At 41.8% G+C, this 16,320-nt stretch overlaps 1 long non-coding RNA gene and 1 other non-coding gene across 2 annotated transcripts in view; both read right to left on the bottom strand.

Moving 5' to 3' along the window:
- Positions 1–435: 435 nt before the first annotated feature.
- LOC138752520 (uncharacterized) overlaps positions 436–16,320 on the bottom strand; it is a 31,320-nt gene continuing 15,435 nt past the window's right edge. The window contains exons 2-3 of the long non-coding RNA XR_011350721.1: positions 6,213–6,280; positions 436–739 (exon numbers count right to left, since the gene is read on the bottom strand). This is a non-coding gene — a long non-coding RNA (uncharacterized lncRNA). The remainder of the gene's footprint in view (positions 740–6,212; positions 6,281–16,320) is intronic.
- Positions 8,535–8,641, bottom strand: LOC138752112 (U6 spliceosomal RNA). The gene has a single exon (XR_011350385.1). It is a non-coding gene; the product is annotated as a U6 spliceosomal RNA (small nuclear RNA).

Genomic DNA, 16,320 nt, shown 5'->3' with positions numbered 1-16,320 from the left:
CTTATTTGAAATGAGTTAGTCTAGCCATTAAACAGTGGCTGGAGGGATGACACAATAGACATTTATCTGCTCTTACTGCCAAAAGTAATTTTAGCTTCCAGTGACTGAGATTATGCAACAGTAGAAAGTACAGACATTTGCATGGCAGAAACATAAAACAGCCAGTTTCCCGTGGATTTTGCAGTTGTTTGTTTAACTCCTAATGATAGATCTGTTGCAGTATGAGCAAGGAATTCATAATTCTGCTGATGGGCACCAACTCTAAATATTTTCCTATATCTTTCTTAAATATGATTATATATAATATGAGAGTTTGTTGTCTTATAAATAAATACAACATAATGTATAAATGCACAGAAATTCTTACTTGCCTTGCCCACAAAAGTTTAAATTAAATTATCACCACACACCAATGGACAGAAAATAAGATAAATATAAAATGACAGGAAAGTATATATTCATAATTTCAGCTAGTGCAAAAAAAAATGTTCAGAATTGCAGACAAATCTTTTATGGTTCAGGTCGTTTGGGGAAGTTCAAGTCTCTGAGGAAAGATACTGTTCTTGAACCTGGGGGTGCTGAATTTCAGGCTCTTGCACCTACTGCCTGAAGGTGGAGGCAAAAAGAGATTGTAACCAGGGAGATGCAAATCCATTATGATGCTGGCTGCCTTATTGGGTCAACACCTCATGAGGATGCCATGACTTGGCTATATTTTCCATTTTCTGCACCAGATGTTCTATGAAAAAATAAACAAAGTTTGAGATTTTCATTGAAACATAAGTTTCTTTTGAAATGTCTGAATAATATTACAGCTAACATATTAATGGAATTGGACTTGAAGACAGGAGTATATGGTAAATGGCAGGAATCTTAACGGCATGGAAGAACAGAGGAATCTTTGAGTATGTCTTTATTTCCCTTAAGGTTGCCGTGTAAGTTGATAGGGTGGTGGCCGTCATTAATCAGGGGATTGAGTTCATGAGGTAATGCTGCAGTTTTAGAAAACTCTGGTGAGACCACACTTGGAGAAATGTGTCTGTTCTGTTCACCTCATTACGGGAAGATTGTGTAAGTTTTAGAGAGTGTGCAGCAGAGATTTACCAGGACCCTGCCTGGATTGAGGAACCTGTCCATTGAAGCAGTATTGACTGAGCTAGGCCTTTTCTCTTTGGAGCAATGAAGGGTGAGAGGTGACTGAGACAGGCTAGACAACCAGCACCATTTACCCAGCGTGTCAATTGCAAATTTCCAAGGACATTAGTTTAGGATCAGTAAAGGAGAAATTTCAGTGGTATTTTTATTACACAGGGATTGCTGGGTGCCCAGAATTCATTGTTGGAGGTGGTGATGGAGGCTGATATAATAGGAAATGAGAAAGACTCTTAGATAGGTATATGGAAAGAAGAGAATTGTAGGGTTATGATGTTGGGATCAATTAGATTGGCATAGCATTGGTGCCAAAGAGCCTGTAAAGTGCTGTAAAGTTCCATGTTCTAACAATGGACAGGGATGAATAACCAATGTAGAATTTATTTATATACAGCATAAAACAGAATGGAATGGAACATAGGAACATAGGAAATAGGAACAGGAGTAGGCCAAAAGTGGCCCATCGAGCCTGCTCCGCCATTCAATACGATCATGGCTGATCTAATTTATGACCTAACTCCACCTACCTGCCTTCTCCCCATATCCCCTAATTCCTCTATCATGTAAAAATTTATCTAACCGAATTTTAAATATGTTTAATGAGGCAACCTCAACCATTTCCCTGGTTAGAGAATTCCAAACATTCACTACTCTCTGGGAAAAACTATTTTTCCTCATCTCTATCCTAAATCTACTCCCCCGAATCTTGAGACTGTGTTCTCTCATTTTAGTTTCCCCGGCCAGCTCACAAAACCTTCCTACATCTATCCTATCCATACCCTTCATAATCCTATATGTTTCTATAAGATCTCCTCTCATTCTTCTGAACTCGAGCAAATACAATCCTAGATGATTTAATCTTTCATCATAAGTCAACCCCTTCATCCCAGGGATCAACCTAGTAAACCTCCTCTGGACCATCTCCAAAGCCAGTATATCCTTCCTCAAATATGGAGACCAGAACTGGACACAGTACTCCAGGTGCGGTCTCACCAGTACCTTATACAGTTGCAACATTGCCTCCCTACTCCTGAATTCAATTCCTCTAGCGATGAAGGCCAACATTCCATTTGCCTTCTTAATAACCTGCTGCACCTGCAACCTAACTTTTTGTGATTCATGCACAAGCACTCCCAAGTCCTTCTGTACAACAGCATGCTGTAGTTTTTCACCCTTTAAATAATATTCAGCTCTTTTATTTTTCTTGCCAAAGTGGATAACCTCACACTTACTAACATTGTACTCCATCTGCCAGACCTTTGCCCACTCATCCAGCTCAACTATATCCCTCTGCAGACTCTCCACATCCTCATTACAATTTGCTCTTCCACTCAATTTGGTGTCATCCACAAACTTGGCTACACCATATTTTGTCCCCTCTTCCAAATCATCAATGTAAATGATGAACAGTTGTGGGCCTAACACTGATCCCTGCAGCACCCCACTTACCACTCTCTGCCAACCTGAAAAACTCCCATTTATCCCAACTCTCTGCCTCCTGTCAGACAACCAATTTTCAATTCAGGCCAATATACTTCCCCGAACTCCACTTTCCTGTAACTTACTGATAAGTCTCTTGTGCAGCACCTTATCAAACGCTTTCTGGAAATCCAAATATACAACATCAACCTGTTCCCCTCTATCCACCGCACCCATTATATCCTCAAAGAATCCTAACAAGTTTGCAAAAAATGTACAGAATTACAATCTTTTTGAGGAAGTAAATTTATCCTCATCTTTCAACTGCTTATTCCAGTTGGAGGAAACAACCGTTTTAGCATCTCCTCTGTCAATCTCTCTCCAACATCTCTACATGATGCAGTACTTAGTCATCTATGACCCATGTGAACTAGGGGAACTTGAAGTGTGAAGAAAGGGATCACATTCTTATTGGTTACCAGTGCTTTTCCCCAGGGGTCAATTTTGGGGCCACTTCTTTTTACATTGTACATTAATGGTTTTGATTGCAGATGGCTAATTTTGCAGATAATATAAAAATAGGCGGAGGGCAGGTAGTTAAGAGGAAATAGAAAGACTGCAGAGAGACAGATAGATTAGGAGAATGAACAAAGAAGCAGCAAATGAAATATATTGTTGGAAAATGGATATGCACTTGGGAGAAGGAATAAAGCAGCAAGCTGTTATTTGGATAGGGAGAAAATTAAAAACCTGTAGATGCAAATTAATTTGGGAGTCCTTTTGCAGGAAACCCTAAAGATCCAGGTAGAGTTGGTGGTGAATAAGTCAAATGCAATGTTGGCATTCATATCTAGATGAATACAAACAGGGTTGTGAATTTGAGGCTTTATAAAGCACTAGCGAGGCCTCGCTTGGAGTACAGGCTACAGTTATTCGTGTGTGTCCGGAGACTTTAGAACACTTACACGGCAAGCACTCCATAATCCCATAATCCAACAACCCGCTTGTAATGAGGCCAGATAAACCACTCATTAATCAGCCCGAACAACTCAAATGGGTCTAAAGGAGTAATCATTACTGTCTTAGCAATATCAGAGGGTTTTACCAGAATCTGATTGCAGGCACGCACCAGGTCTATGGTCTATTTTTGCAAATACCCATTTGCTGTACAGGTATGCTGAGAAATCCTGTAAAATTTGGAATGTCCTTTTGATCAGGAATGGAGGCATTGTTAAATACATCATGTGGCCACCAATCCACTGGATACTTCTTTGGGACCATATGCAGTGGCGATGCCCAGCAGCTGTCATATCTACAAACTATTCCCAGCTCCTGCATCTGGTCAAACTCAGCTTTTGCAATCTTTAGACAATCTGGTGACAGCCTACATGCACATCTTGCAATTTGAGGATAACAGGTTTCTAAGTGGTGGGTCATTGTATGTTTGATATTTTCATGTTGATATGACAGGGTTACCAAGTGAGGGAAAACTTGAGGGACCCTTGGAGTGGGCAGGTGCTAGGTTGGAGACTGGTCAAGTGGGTGCCGACCCTTGAGGGATTACAAATTCAGCTTACTTGCATACAAGTGCGGCGGTCCACTACACAACGATTCTTCAAGTCCACCAGCAGGGAAAGGTGTGACAGAAAATCTCCTCCCATGATGGAACTTGTTACATTTGTGTATCAGAAACCCACTGAAATGTGTGAGAAACGTCTGGTCATATGTGTGAATATGAGAATCATTTGCGGCGGACAGTAGACATGACATGTTAGGGTGCCTGTGCTTTTGAGGAGTTGGAGGGACAACCAAATTTCTGCACCAGAATCAACAAGAGATGGTTCTTGGGATGGTTCCTGACTTTCCCATGGGTAACAATTGCTTCTACTGCTGTGTTTTGTCATTCCCCAGTGTTCTGGTGCATTCAACAAAGACACTGCCCATTGCCTCTGCTACATCACTAACCTGCACGATTCTAACTGGGCTGGAAACAGGGTGTAATTCTGTTGAGTGGTTAAAGTCTGGACAAGCATTGAGTGCTGCCATTTGTTGCTCCAGCTCATTTTTCATCTGCTGATGGGGGTAGTTGCGAATCCCTCCAGATGCATTGCAGAGATCGGCAGGTCTCGATAATTTGTCGAGGGTAGACATCCAAAAGATACTTACCAGGTGTCATTGAATTTGATGAGGTAAACATACTGCTTCCATACTTCCCCTCCAATAGGCTCAACTACAGCCAGCCTGCGTTATCTTCTCAGCAACCAAGGTTGTTGTCACTGAGCAGTTCTGCAATGCAAGTCTCCTGAGACTTATATTAGATGGTTATATTTGCTCCAAAATCGCAGCCTTAAGGATTTCGTAGGAGAAGTTGTTAACTGGATTAACAAACACAAGCAATCGCTCTGGGAGGCAGACCACAAACAAACTGAATTTTGTCTTTTGACTTGTAGCATATAGTGAGCAGAAATGTGCCTCAAGGATAGAAAATCATTGCCAGTGCATTGTTTGTAAAAAAGGAGGGAACTTCAAGTTTGACCTTGTTGACTGTTCCCGTGATGAGGTTTTATCTTCATGACTCTCCATTTTTACATAGAGGGCACTGTGCTCCAATGGGGTCACCACTTGTTGGGACTGCCAGACAGAGACATTACATTAACATTAAAAGGACACACTCACCCATTCTTCAGTACAAAAAATTAAGTCAACATATTATTATTCCCTACACAACCACCTCCTTCTTCTCCCTAGATCCCTCACATGGTATTCAAGCTCCCTGTTCCGGCCCGTGCATGCACGTTACATTTCTCACCCATCACCCTGGATGAGTAATCAGTGTCAACCGACTTATGTATGCACGTTACACCACCAGTGGCGACTGGCTCTGCTCTAGGCCTGCGTAAGTACATTACCGTGACGGAAGGCAGAGGAGTGGGGCTGTGAGGGAGAATGGATCAGCTCCTGATGGAATGACAGAGCAGAATCAGAATTGCCTACTTCTCTTCCTATATTTATGGTCATAGGGTCTTAATAATACAAATACCAAAATCAAAGCACGGATAGGATAATACAATATTGCTCTTTTTAAATGATACGGCATGCGTCTAATCTATGCAAAACATTTCAGAACTAGAATAGCTAATGGATCCCTGTAGATAAAGGGGAGAATAAAAGATTTAAGTTTGGTTGTCAATCATTCACTGAAATTATTAATTCACTGCAACACTGTTATCAACAAGACTAATCCAAGTACAATGGTGGAAATTATATCAAAGCCTTTTTATTATCACTTGTAACAGATTAATATAATCCTGTTTAACTTGTTGATAAAGCTTCATTGGGAACATTGTGTGCAATTATGGGGTGTCCTACTTTCAAAGTGACATTGATGCATTGGAGAGGCTAGGGAATAAATAACAAAGCAAGCACCAGAATTTCAAAGCACTATATTGAAAATGGATGATCGTGTTTAACTTGCTTTTATTGAGCCTATGATTTGAGTGATGATATAATCCAGGACTTTCAGATCTTTAAAGATGCAGATTATTAAAATATAACTATTTTATTTTAAGTTAAAACTAAATTATAGAACAGCAGAGCAAGTGATTAAATAAAAAGTTAAGCTTCCTCCAGTTTTAACTTACATTTACCACTCTGACTATGAGGAGAAATGCACTTTTCAAAGTATGTAATACTTCTTGTATCTTTTTTTCTGAAAAAACAAGATGAATAATTGGAAGGATATAATTATTAATGGAAGGGAGATGTAATGTAATGTATGCAACATTGGTTAAGACAATTAGTGCTTTTATTCCTTTAAATCTATCACCTCTGAGATTGTGCCATGTGTAACTGCTTTCTGGACTGGTAGTCTTTTAAAGAATGTTCCATGTATAGTGAAGAACTCTCAAATAAACCATACAAAATTTTGCTTGAGCAGTTAGTAAAAACACAATGCTGGAGAAACACAGCAGGTCAAACAGTGTACTTTATATAGAAAAGATAAAGATATATAACCAACATTTGGCTTAAGCCATTCATCAAGGCATGAAAAAAATATAAGCAGGTGCCTGAACAAAATGGTGGGAGGAAAGGCAGTGAGAGGAGCACTGTTCCACAGGCAGGGAGTAATAGGGGGATAAGGGAGGGAACACCATCAAGCAAGGGAGAGAGGATGGCTTTGTGAATGGAGAGAAATGGGGTGGGGAATTGGATGAAAAAAGACAGAAGGTTGGGAATGAGAGGGAGGTGTGAGCTAGTAGAAACCGGAGAAGTCAATGTTAAGTTAATACCATCAAGTTGGAGAGGGCCCAGACCAAAATTAGGTTGCTCCTCCAAGTTACGGGTGGTCTTGGTTTGACAGTGCATAAGGCAATGAACAGAAATGTCAGTGTGGGAGTGAGGTGCAGAATTGAAATAGTTGACAACTGGGAGATCCATGTCACTGATATGGACAGAGTGAAGGAACTCAGGGGAAGATGTTTCTGATGGTGACATCATATTGAAGGTGGCAGAAATTACAGAAGATAATGTGGTGGATGTGAAAACTGGCAGGGTGGCAAGTAAGGAAAAGGGAATCCTGTTTTTGATTATTTTTAGTTTATTTCATTGATTGAGCGCTTTGTGTCTTGTCATAATGGTGTACATTTAACTTCTTCAGTGCTTGCAACCCACTGAGAAAACAATATTTGCATAAACCAATATAAACAGGCCAAACAGTTGCCTCTGTGTCTTCTTCAATAATTAGGACATTTTACATCAGGGTGTTATTTAAAAAAAATGAATAGGAGATCTTGCTTATAAAGTGGAGTTTAATCATCTGAGATTTAGTTCATGGGATTTTAATACAACCCAAGATCATATTTATTTTGTTGAATGTTCCCTCAGTATGTCACTCCAATCTGAACTCAGGCCAATGGTTGGACTCTTGTCCTATTTTCCCCTTCTCCCTGGTTCCAGGGGGTGCAGGGTGATGGGAAGTTGTGCAGGTCATTCAAATTTGGCAGCATGTCCAGGATTATAGGGATTGATTTTACAAGCCCAGGATTCTGATAATGTACCAAGATTTTTAAAAAATATATTAGGAAATGTTCCACTGTTTAATCTGCTGAGTACAGACAACAAAAAACTGACACAGTGTTATTCATCCTTCCTGCTCCAGTTATGGAAACATGTCCTACAATCAGTTTACTACTGCTCCTTCCGCTTACATTCAACTTTACTCCCTTAACTGTGCTCAGAACTGAATAAAACAACATTCTGTTTTTGGTTCTATTGCAGTAGATCTGCATTAATTCTCACATTTCTGTCAGGTTGTCCCACACTTATCATGGCAAGCACTTAGAAAAAATCTGAAAGGTTCCATCCACCTCTTCTACTTGCAAATCTATTTGACATTCCACAACCCTTTCACAGGTCATGTGATAACCTGGTGGTGACTCAAAGGCAGGTCACAGAAAGGAATTTGTGTAATCTCAGGTGATGTTTCTGTATTGTCACTCTTTATTCTAATGGAATTTTATGCCATTGGTCAAGTGGGAACATGGACATTAGAAGGTAATAGAATTGGACTTTTCTGTTGATTTTTTTTCTTTTTCTCATTTAGCTCAATTAGTCATATTACAAATTTTTTTCTCTCTCTCTCTCTCTCTCCCTCACACACACACACCCCTTACCTACTTTTTATATTTTTTTCATTTTTACATTTAGACGTGCTCATCAGTGCTCTGCTGGTGGGTAAGTGAGAATGAGTCTAGTGTATCCTCTTGGGGAAGAGGTAGGATACCATGCTTCAGGTGCATTGTGTGTGGTCAGGGGGGGAGGTGTGTGTGGGGTGATCAGTGGAAGTCTCTCTCCATGGCCCTTGGAGGAGCCAGTTCCCTAACAGAAACAGTGTCCTCGTGTCCATCAGGATACGCCACAAAGGCATATTGGGGGGTAGCACGGAGGAGATGAACCTTTTTTTAAAAAATATGGAACGCTTCATGAATTTGCGTGTCATCCTTGCTCTGAGGCCATGCTAATCTTCTCTGTATCATTCCAATTTTAGTATATGTGCTACTGAAGCGAGCACAAGATTAACCCTTTTGACCAGCAGGTTGGTCTTATGGCTCCTCACATGATTCCGGAGTAGGACCATCCTGGGGAAATCAGCCACGTCAGTAGCATGGTCCCTGTCACAGATTTCCTGGGAAAGGAAAACATACATTAATTTGGTGTTGTATAGAAGGGACCTGATGGAATGGATTGCCTCTGGGTTGTGGAATGTCAAATAGTTTTGCCAGCGGGAGATTGGAAGGCTCCTCGATTGCAAGGCCAGGAGAACGGCCTTTTAGTCTGTGGTGTTCTCCCTTTCCACTTGTCCATTCTCATGGCGGTTGTAGCTAGTGGTCTTGCTTGTGACAATGCCCTTGGCCAACAGGTACTGGCACAGCTTGTCACTCATAAAAGAGGACCCCATGGCACTGTGGATATAGCTGGGGAAGCCAAATAAAGTGAAGAGACTGCGCAGCGCCTTGATTCTGTGGCAGCTATCATGTCAGAGCAGGGGATGGGAAATGGGAAACGGAAATATTCAACAGTGACGTTGAGGAAATACATGTTGCGGTCAGTGGAGGATAGGGGTCCTTTAAGGTCAACACTGAGGCACTCATGGGGGCAGGGGGTTTTTAATTAACTGCGTCCTGTCTGGCCAATAGAAGTGAGGTTTTCTCTTACTGCAGACCTGGCAGTTCTTGGTCATGGATCTGATCTCCTCACTGGAGTACAGCAGGTTGCATGCATTGATGAAGTAGAAGAAACTGGTTACTCCAGGGTTCCAGAGATCATTACGGAGGATTTGTAAACAGCACACTGGCACAGGTCCCATGGGTCAGGGCATCGGGTGACTCATTATGTTTCCCCGATTGGTACAAGATATCATAATTGTAGATAGATAATTCAATTCTCCACCTCAGTATTTTACCCTGCTGCCTATTGTTAAACATTAACACAATTGTATGTTGGTCAGTCAGCATGGTGAATCGTTTCCCAGTCAGGTAATGACGCACGCCAGTGCTGTACTGCCTTGACAATGGCTTGGGCCTCTTTCTCTACCAAGGAGTGTTGAATCTCGGGGCCCTCTAGGGTATGGGCAAAGAAAGCAACTGATCTGCCTGCTTGGTTAAGAGTGACAGCCAGGGTAAAGTCTGAAGCATCTCTTTCCACCTGGAATGGGATGGTTTAATCCACAGCATGCATTATGGTCTTGTCAATGTGTGCCTTGATGCGGTTAAAGACTGCACAAGCCTCTGCTGTCAGAGGGAAAGATGTGGATTTGACGAGGGGGATGACCTTGTCTGCATAATTAGGAACCCATTGGGCATAATAAGGGAAAAACCAACATTAAGGCTGCGGGGGAGTGGAAGTTCCAGGAGCAGCTGCATGTGGTCAGGGTCTGGGCCCAATTACTCCATTCTCAATGACACAGCTGAGGATGGAAAGGCGGGTTGTGAGAAATATGCACTTGGCCTTATTGTATGCAAGGTTGAGGAGCTTGGCAGTTTGGAGGAATTTCTGGAGGTTGGCATTGTAGTCCTGCAGGTCATGGCCACAGATGGTGATGTTGTCAAGGTACAGGAAAGAGGCCTGCAGCTTGTACTGGTCCATCATGTGGTCCATCTCCCATTGAAAGACAGAGACACTGTAACACTGAAGGGGACCCGCAGAAAATGGTAGAGGCGGCCATCCACCTCAAACCCAGTGTATTAGCAGTCCTCTGGACAGATAGGGAGGTGGCGATATGCCGACTTTAGGTCGATGGGAGAAAAGACCTGCTACTGTGCAATTTGGTTTATCATGTCGGCTATGTGGTGGAGGGGGTATGCATCTAATTATGTGTACCTGTTGATGGCCTGATCATCCTGTTCTTCTCCCCATTCCTCACTACCACTACCTGTTCACAATGTAACTCTGCCCGACTGAAGGCCCTGTCCCCACCACTGTACTGTATACTTTTAGTGGAGATGGGTTTACTGTCAGAGGTGAGATTGGCGAATAAAAGTCGAGGGATGATTTTAAGTGTGTAGAGCCTGCCGGACGTGAGTGGTGAGCGACTGGGTTATTGGCCATGTACGATGGTGGGGGAAGCTGGCGGGTGGGTGGAGTGCAGCAGTTGGTTTGAAAATTGCCAATTAGAGACAGTGAGAGGAAGATGAGGCTGTCGAATGCCATCGTCGTGCTTTGAAGGTGACATTGAAAATCAAATCCAAATAGCACGGCAGCACAGAGCTGCAGCATTACCAAAAGTTTAAAGTATTTATAGTCTGTACCCCACATGGTGAGAGTCACCACGCAGTAGCCCTGGACATCTGTAATATGGGATCTGGAGGCCAAGGAGACTCAGCATTACTGCGAGGGAGAAGTGCCGCACCAAGTCAGGGCGTTATGAAGCTCTCTGTACTCCCACTGTTGAATAAGCAACTCGTCACATGGCCATTTATATTAATGTCCATCATCGATCTGGTAAGCTGATGTGGGCTGTCCTGGTCGAGTGCGATGGAGGCCAGCGTTGGGTTGCTGCTTATTGCTGTTACGGAGGGTGGTGGTGTCCAAGATGGTGGCCCCTATGATCCGCACATGGTGATGCTAAGAAGGGGGTTATACTTACACACTTTGGCAGAGTGTCCCTTCTTCCTGTTACTGGTCGAATCCTTAATTGGGCAACATTTCCTCTGATGCTTGCCCAAGCCACAGAACTAGCTCTTTGGGTGTTCCCGGATCATTGCTGCTGTGGTCGACTTGTTAGCAGAGCAAAGGGGTGGCAGCACATCCCAAAATAATGGCACCTGGCATAAACACGAGGTGGCTGCATTATCTATCAAGTAAGCCTCCATATTCTGGAGGGCCACCTCCAGCATACCTACCAGCTCAACTGCTCTCCACAGACTGAGCTCCCCTTGTACCAAACGTTTCTGGTGAATATAGTTCGACCTGATCCTGTTGATGTAGGCATCCCTGATCAGGTCCTCCATGTACTCAGCAGCAGTCACAGCCTTACATTCACAGGTCCTTCTGAGGGTTCACAGGGCCCAAAGGTAATCATTACTCAACTCACCAGGTTGTTGTTTGCAGGTAACTAGAAGGTGCCTGGCATAGAAAATATTTATCTTCCACAGGAACTGGCCTTTAACAATGTCGATGGCTTCCTGGCAGGAAGTGGCATCCCTGATCATAGAGTAAACCAGGGTGCTGACTCAGGGGTGCAGAACCTGCAATTTATCAGTCTCTGACCGCACGATGGTTGAAAATGCCTGCAGGAATACTTCAAAGCAGCATAGCCAAAGTTCAAAGTTGGTAGATGCTTTGGATGATTGAGGGTTGATTTCTGGCGTTTCAGACTTCAGGATCTGTTCCATTGCAAAAATCCTAGTGAATAAAATTGATGCAGCATCCATTACTCAAAGGCACATTCGTACTGCTTGACTGTCCGACACTGAGGAGGGTGGTATGGAAAAGCCACCTTTATACACAAACTTGTGGGGGTGGCCAAAGGTACAGTTGGGCAATGGGTGTGCCTGACCAGACAAATACATGCAACAACGGTTTATCACATGAACCCTATCACCAAAATTGTGAGCCAGTAACACCACTTCTGTCACATAAGATGACAAAAGTGATGGTGTTTTGCGACATGAAGTCAAATAAAATGTTTCAGCGTAAAAACTCGTGTTGGAAACATGTATATATTGAATGCTGTGGTGAGAAAATGAAAGGGACCAATATTATTTATGAAAATTGGTTGCAAAATGTATCATGGCCTGGAAATTCTGCAGAAAGAGATTTCATTTTTGTAAGTCTCTTGAGAGTTGGAAGAATACTTCAACTCACAGCCACTGCAGATGCAAGGATTTATAAATGTAGCACAATCAAAGAAAAAAAAATACATCATAGCACTCAAAAATTAACATAGTGTAACATTGGAGAGTTTCTGGATTATATTCTAAATTAATACATTTAGACAAAGCACGATGACAGGTCCTCCTGGCCCATGACCACGTGCCTCTCAGATACACCAATTAACTTACAATCCTTGTATGCTTTTGAAGGGTGGGAAGAAATAGGAGCATCTCCAAATAATCCCACACAGACCCATGGAGAACATATAAACTCCTTAGAGATATCGCCAAATTCGAACCTGGGTCACTGGCGCTGTACAAGTATGCCACCCAAAAAATCTGAAAACAAGAGATTTGTGTGTGGTCTAAGAGGTACGAAGATACAGTTGAAGCTGATAAACAAATTAAAAAGTTTATGTATCATTGTAGTGAAGGAACATAACTTCCATAGAGATGGTAGCCAAATATACACAGGGATTTCACTCAAAGCAATCCTAATGTCACACACAACGAAAATTTAAGTCCAGAAGCAAACACGCTATCATAAACCTGCAAGCATTATGGGTCAAAACTGCAGGTCAAGTAACAACCATTCTCTGTGCAAGTGTACTCATTAAGAGTCCAATTGCTACTTGTGGCAGAAGCATGGATACATTGCAATAGTTAAAAAAGGGAAATAAGAGATGTCATTCTCAATGGGGGTTAGATGCCACCTCCCTCCCACCCCCCCCTTCTAACCCAGGAGCCACAGCAAATTTAAGATGGGGGCATAGACTGAAATCCTTAATAAGGGGAGGGGGAAAAGTGCTTAGTTGGGTATATAAACTGAAGGGATCAAATACATTTTGGGGAAGGAAAAAATTTTGTTGCTGGGTGTTGCTGCATTGAGCCACACAATGCAGGATATTTTTCAAGGTTGGAGGCATTTGGAGACAGCCTGAGATAAATGCTTAAAATCAACAATATTTTTGGAGTGTTCCTTGCTTTGACATGATTGTTTTTGACTGACATGGAACCAGTTTTGCCTATGAATTGCCCTCCACATTGTTTTCCATTGTTGTTCTTTCACCTTCAATTCCAGGAAATAAGTCTGAAGGCTGAAAAGTTTTGATCCATTTTCTCACATCCTCAATCATCCTCGTTTCGTTTCAAATTTCCATGATGGACAGTAAATGCATGTCTCCTGCCAGCTCTTGTTTAAGAAGGTATGTATCGTTCATTTTTTTTTCATAAAATTTAAGCTGACTTTTAAGCTAACCCTTTTAAGAAGTGTTTTGGATTTGTAACAGTTAATTTGTACTGCTTTTAGAAATAATTTTACCCATGAGTTCCTCAGCAAAATAGAAGTTTCGGCAGTATTCAATGGAATACTTATCACATGGTTTCATTACATCTCTGCAAAACCCTTCTCTTCCCATGTGTTTGATTTATTTGAATACATTTTCAAATGAAAGCATGAGGCAAAGCAAACTGAACCAACATTTAGAAACCATACATGATGAGAAGAAAGATAAATCCTTAGATTATTTCAAAACTGTTTCAAGAGAAGGCCAATGCTCAAACAGATGATTACTGAAAAATCATAGAAATTAGAAAAAAATCTTCATGCATCATGCAAGATAAATGAATTGATCACTAAAAATGCAAATGTTCATTACAGTGTTAAGTAACTTATTTTGCCTTCAGTGTTCATGACATCATGAACTTAAATGCCAAAGAAATGATTCAGGCAATTAATTCCTTTGAGTAATTCCACTGTTTCCAGAAGAATGGCAAGTGACATTGAAAAAAACAATTAGTAATTTCATTATAATCCAAGGAATTTTCTTTACAATTAGACAAATGAACTCTGCAAGAGAACAATGCATTTCTCATGGCTTATGCCATATGAAATCTTGAGCTGTACAAGATAGCAAAGTTCCACTTTCAGATAAACTCAATGCTTTCTCTGCCTGATTCAACTCAAAAAACAAGGAAGAACCATGACTGCAGACCCCCATGTCCCCTGATGATCATTTCTTGTCCATATCCAAGGATGACGTACGGTCTGCCTTCAGGAGAGTGAATCCGAGAAAAACATCCCATCTGGACTGAGTACCTGGCCAAGTTTTACAAATCTGTGTTGCCAATGTATTCATGGATATCTTTAACATCTCACTTTGGCAGGATGTGGTAACCCACCTATTTCAAACAACCATCAATCATTCTGATGTCCAAGAAGAGTGGGATAACCTGCCTAAATGACTATTGACCAGTGGCACCCACATCAACAGTGATGAAATGTTTTGAAAGGCTGCTGTTGAAGCATATCAACTGCTGTCTGAGCAATGACATGGATCCATTCCAAGTTACCTATAGGTCAATGATGGATGCCACCTCACTGGCTCTACACAAACACCCAGAATACCTGCTCAGAAAAGATGCATACATCAGGATGCTCTTTATTGACTACAGTTTGGCATTTAATGCCATGACCCCTCAAAAATGATCAGTAAACTCCAAGACCTGGACTTCAACACCCAGCTGTGTAATTGGATCTTGGATTTCCTCACCTCCAGACCACTATCAGAGAGGATTGGTAAGAACATCTCTTCCACAATCTTCATAAGACCACAGGGCTGCATTCTTAGCTACGTGGTCTAATCACTGTACACCTATGACTGTGTGGCTTGGTATGTCAACAACACCATCTACAGATCAGTAATGATACCACAGTAGTGGGTTGTATAAAAAGGGGCAATGAGTCAGCCAACATGAGGGCGACTGAAAACTTGGCTGAATGGTGAACCAACAATAAAATCGTATTCAATGTCACTAAGGAGCTGATTGTTGTCTTCAGGAAGGGAAAACCAGAGCTGTACAATCCATCACTGGGCATTAGAGGTGGAGAAGGTGAGGAAAATTAAATTATTGGAAATCACTTTCTCAGATGATGCTTCCTGGAGCCAACACACTAATAATGCAGAAAGCATGACAGCAACTCTACTTCCTCAGGAGTTTGCAGAAGTGTGGTATGACATGGGAAACCCTGGCAAATTTCTACAGATGTTTGTTGGAAAATGTGCTGACCGGCTTCATCATGATCTGGTTTTGAGGACACCAATACCCCCAAGCTTAAAACCCTGCAAAAGATAGTAGAAACAGCCCAGGATATCACAGGCCAAACCCTTCCCACCATTGAGAACATCTGCAGGGAACACTACCATTGGAGAGCTGCAGCAATCATCTAGGATCCACACCACCCACCACATGCTCTGTTCTCACTGCTGCCATCAGGAAAGAGGTATGGGTGCCACAAGACTCGCACCAGTAGGAACAGCAGCTTCCCCTCCACCATTCAACTCCTCAATGACAAATTCAACCAGGGACTCATTTAAGTACTCTTTCATTTGCACTTTAGGGTTTTTTTGCACAGTCAGTTTGTTTACATTTTTTTATTTATTTACATGTGTATGTTGAGTAATTTTTTCCCCCCACTACCAATAAACTGTAATTCTGCCTTATCATCAGGAAAAAAAGAATCTCAGGGATGTATGCGATGTTATTTATGCTCACTGACAATAAATCTGAAAACTGAAGATGTCATACCAGTCCACAGTTACAGGTGTGTCATCCGTAAACTTGATAATTCTGTTGGAGCTGAAACTGGTAGTACAGATGCGAGTTTACAGTGTGAACAGTGGCAGAGTGATCTCACAGCCATGTGCTCAGTGTAATGGGGCTTGGGTGCTTCGTTGGCAACCTGGACATTTTGTGGTCTTTCAATCAAGAAGTCCAGGATCCAGTTGGAGAAAAGGATTCTAATTCTCAGTGAGGACATTTTATCCTTCAACCTCTGATATATAATTATGTTGAAAGCCAAGCTGTAGTTAATGAA

Source organism: Narcine bancroftii, chromosome 1 (genome assembly GCF_036971445.1).
Source record: "Narcine bancroftii isolate sNarBan1 chromosome 1, sNarBan1.hap1, whole genome shotgun sequence".
Classification (NCBI taxonomy): Eukaryota; Metazoa; Chordata; class Chondrichthyes; order Torpediniformes; family Narcinidae; genus Narcine; species Narcine bancroftii.
The sequence above is the reverse complement of the archived record's forward strand: the minus strand, read 5'-3'. Positions and strand labels throughout refer to the sequence as shown.